Source organism: Neofelis nebulosa, chromosome X (genome assembly GCF_028018385.1).
Source record: "Neofelis nebulosa isolate mNeoNeb1 chromosome X, mNeoNeb1.pri, whole genome shotgun sequence".
NCBI classification, from domain to species: domain Eukaryota; kingdom Metazoa; phylum Chordata; class Mammalia; order Carnivora; family Felidae; genus Neofelis; species Neofelis nebulosa.
In genome coordinates this window covers 108,704,423-108,708,893 of record NC_080800.1, presented here as the reverse complement: position 1 = coordinate 108,708,893, position 4,471 = coordinate 108,704,423, and the positions used below count along the sequence as shown (strand labels likewise).

Here is a 4,471-nt window from a genome sequence, read left to right as displayed (position 1 = left end):
TCCATATATAAGGAACTTTTACAGCTTAACAAAAAGACAAATAATTAAAAAGAACAGGTAAAGGACTTGAATATACATTTTTCCAAAGAAGACAGATGAATGGCCAAAAAGCACATGAAAAGATGCATGAACATACTCAAGATAGAAATGTAATTAAATTAAAACCACCAAGTCATACCACTTCATGGCTAGTAGAATGGCTACAATAACAATAAAAAAACTTACAAGTATTGGTGAGGATGTGGAGAAATTGGAACCCTCATACAGTGGTCGAGGGAATGCAAAATGTGCAGCAGCTATGGAAAAAGGTTGGCAGTGCTTAAATTTAAACAGAATTACCATAGGGCACAAAATTCTTTCAAAAATTTTACTATCACAACTTTGTGTCCGAAGGCAAGATCCTTTCATTTGAAGATAATAAGAATTTCAGGTTAACTATGAAAATAAAAGACTATTTGGAGTTCTTTTAGAGTTTACAAACTGCAATAAACCAAATTAAATATTTAATTAAATCTGAGTCTAGTTCCAAACAATGCAAGCCAAAAGAAAAAAAAAAAAAGCCTAATTTTAAGATGATCCTTAATCATAGGTCACTCACCCAGGGATATTGCTAAATGTGTGACAGACAAGTAAAGCAGAAAGGCTAAAAAAAACCCAAAACAAAACAAAACAAAATTACCATATGACCCAGCAATTCCACTCCTAGGTATATACCCAAAATAATTGAAAACAAGTACATGTATACACATGTTCATAGCAGCCTATTCACAACAGCCAAAATGTGGACTCAAGCAATGTGACACACACATATAATAGATATTATTCTGCCATAAAAAGAAATGAAGTATTGAAGATGTTACTACATGGATCTTGAAAACATTATGCTAAGGAAAAAAGGAAAGCCACAAAAAGGCACATATGGTACAATTCCATTTATATGAAATAACCAGAGTAGGTAATTTTGGAGAGGCAATAAGCAGATTAATGTTTGCCAGGGGCTGAGCAGAAAAGGGAATGGAAAGACTATTTAATGGGTCCTGGGTTTCCTTTCAGGGTAATGAAAATGATTTGGAAGGAGATAGAGATAATACTTGCACAGCATTGTGAATGTAATAAATGCATTGAATTATACCCACTAAAATGGTATAATGCATGAATTTTACCTCCATTTTAAAAAATGGCAATATTTTTAAACATGTCAGTATTCCAAAGAATTATTAATGATATTTGAAAAACATTCAGGCATAGTAAAGAACACTTGTTTTAACAATTATTGTACTGGGGAATTTAAACAGTATTTTATAAACGTACAGATCCTTTTGTAGTTCATAAGCATGATGATTGGGTGTTCACGCCGTTGTGTGACATGTGCCACCTTAAACCTTGCTCTGACATCAGCACATTACCCGTCTGATGTTAAAAAAAAAAAGTACATATTATATGTGCATAAGGAAAGGATGATAATAAATGGCAAAGACATTTTGAAAGTGATTATTTCTTCTCACTGATGGTCCATATACCATATATTTTTGATTATAATTTTTTAAATCTGTTCTAGAATAAAATTCAAGAAAATTCAAGCACTCAAAAATATACATTGATATATTGATGAAATGATATAAGGTGGTAGTAAAGACTTTGTGCAAAAGTACAAATAAGTTCTGTGTCTCAGTTACTAAGGAGGAAATACCATAAGACTAATAATCCTTAAGCAAAAAATAGTGACAAACATACACAATAAAGTCATAGGAAATTGTCTTAAGGCCATTTAATGGCATAGAAAATGCTTGTTTCCCAATGATACACGATGACACCATTAGACAAAATCATGTGTCCCATTTGGAATTTATAGTAATTTAAGTATGTGTCACTCCTAGTAGGTATTGTCTGGTATTCAGGCTTGAGAGCTATCTGGACCTTACCCGTAGAGCTCCACCAAATGGCTACCTCCAACTCAACACACAGGCCTAATACTTGCAGACCCTGGGAAACTCGGGAAGTGAGATAATAACCACTGGGCCTATTGCCTAGGTTTGCTCTTCTTCAAGCCCTTAAGTATAATTTTCTTTTGCCCCCTGATACCATCCCCCCCAAAATTGATAGCTTGAGAAAATGCTAGAGATACAATACTGAGTAAAGAGCAGATGTAGGAAACGTTATCAGATAGAAACCAAACTCTGGAAAAGAGAAATGCCAGACAAGAGTAGGTGTCTCAGAACTCAGTTTGATATCTAATGGAAACTGAAAGCAAAACGCTAAGATGCTGTTTCTGAGCAGGTTTCCTCAAACTGAGCAAAATACAAGGCAGCCATATTTTCCGGTGTCTTTGCGTCTCCACGGTGTTTTTTCAAACTCGAAAGGGCGGGAGGACAACGTCTCCAAGCGGGGTTATTTGGCTTTTCTGAGACAATACTGCCATCCTGCGGAAATAGTTTGATCAGTCCCAATCCCTGAACGGTTCCTCCCTGCATGGCCTCGCCACTGAGGGATTTCAGGCCAGTGGGAGGCTGGACGGGTTCTGGACCCAAGCCTGGCCTCCCTACCTTTTTTCTCTGTGGCCTGGCAGGAGAAAGGGACCAAGTCAGGGTCTTGGTGTAGCATCGGCTAGGTTTAGAGGCCAGCACCCTGCCAGCGGCCACCAGGAAGTCCAAGCACAGGAAGTATGGAGGCGGGGCTTGACTCGGTTGCCTAACTGTGTGGGCTGGGACTTCAGCCAAGTGCAGGCCTTGGGGGCATGTCTTGAGAATATGCACTTTGGGGGTTTAGACAGGCTGGCTAAACCATTCTTTACCTCAAGTACCTCAACTAGTTTTTGTGATATCCTCACCTGTGCCTAGTTCTCTTGTAGGGTGGTCATGGTTGAGTTCACTGATGGTGTGTAGCCACTGGTGCCATTGGCTGCTAGAAGTTCCTTGGAGATTCTTTGGGAAACTTGTCTCATTTTTTTTTTTTTTTTTTTGTGAATAAGACAAATGACCTCTACCCTTCCCCTCCTATTTCACCCATAGAACCTCTACCAGATGAGCTGGGCTGCCTCCAATGGAGGAGTAATTTGACATGACTGTTTTCTTGGAAGAGTACAGCCGTATGTATGGAGATAGAGTCCCATTCAGAAGCTACAAATGTAGTTGCTCTTAGACCTGGAATTCTTAAGTTCAAGACTTGTATTCATCCTTTGTAAACTGTCTTTTTTAGTGGCCATGTACCTGGAAGTGCCTGGAAGCCTAAGGCAGTCCCACTTATGCAGGTTTGAGTTGCAGAGCCAAATTTTATTGATATTTCCTTTGTAAGCATGGATAGTGTGTGTGTGGGGGGGGGCGTCATCGTGGATGGGTTCATCATTCTAGTTATTTATGGATCAGTTCAGTTGAGCTACACCAGGAATTCCCTTCAGCCCTCACAAAATCTGAATTACATTGTCTTTGTCCTGATAATGCAGAGACATTCTCTGCCTGTGATTTAGGGAGAAAAGCAAACTGTTGGACTTTGAGGATCAAACCATAAAAGTCTGCAGATAGCAGATAGGAAAAATGGCAAAGTAAAGTGTGTTTTACTCTACATCTAACATGTGTGATAAGATTGAACCACACAAACATGTGCTCTAGACAGTGTGCACTTTGGATTGTACATATAAAAATTCAGGGTGCCTGAGTGGCTCAGTTGGGTTAAGCGTCCAACTCTTAATTTTGTCTTAGGTCATGATCTTGTGTTGGTGAGGTCGAACCCTGCACTGGGTTCCGTGCTGACAGTGCAGAGCCTGCTTGGGATTCTCTCTCCCTCTCTCCCTGCTCCTCCCCTCCCTGAAAATAAATAAATAAACTTAAAAAAGTTTTTTTTTAAATTCAGACAAAACATCTAATATTGTTACATCCAACATCTAACTCTGCAAATCAATCTTTTAAGGATGTACTTCAAGTTTTTGCATTACACATATATAATAATATAATTTACATCATATATATAACACACATATAATGCAGGCTTGAAATATTGAAAAACAAGGCTTTATTTTATTTTATTTATTTTTTTATTTTAGAGTGAGAGGAAGAACATGAGCAGGAGAGAGGGGCAGAGGGAAAGAGAATCTTTTTTTTTTTAATTTTTTTTTTAACGTTTATTTATTTTTGAGACAGAGAGAGACAGAGCATGAACGGGGAGAGGCAGAGAGAGAGGGGGCAGAGAGAGAGGGAGACACAGAATCGGAAGCAGGTTCCAGGCTCTGAGCCATCAGCCCAGAGCCCGACGCGGGGCTCGAACTCACAGACCGTGAGATCGTGACCTGAGCCAAAGTCAGACGCTTAACCGACTGAGCCACCCAGGAGCCCCGGGAAAGAGAATCTTAAGCAGGCTCCACACTCAGTGGCTGGATCCCACATCCCTGTGATCATGACCTGAGCCAAAATCCAGAGTTGGATGCTTAACCAACTGAGCCACCCAGGTGTCCTGAAAAACAAGGCTTTTAATTGGTAAC

At 39.3% G+C, this 4,471-nt stretch overlaps 1 non-coding gene across 1 annotated transcript; it reads left to right on the top strand.

Moving 5' to 3' along the window:
• Positions 1 to 1,313: 1,313 nt before the first annotated feature.
• Positions 1,314 to 1,416, top strand: LOC131503343 (small nucleolar RNA U13). The gene has a single exon (XR_009257432.1). It is a non-coding gene; the product is annotated as a small nucleolar RNA U13 (small nucleolar RNA).
• The last annotated feature ends 3,055 nt before the right edge of the window (positions 1,417 to 4,471 follow it).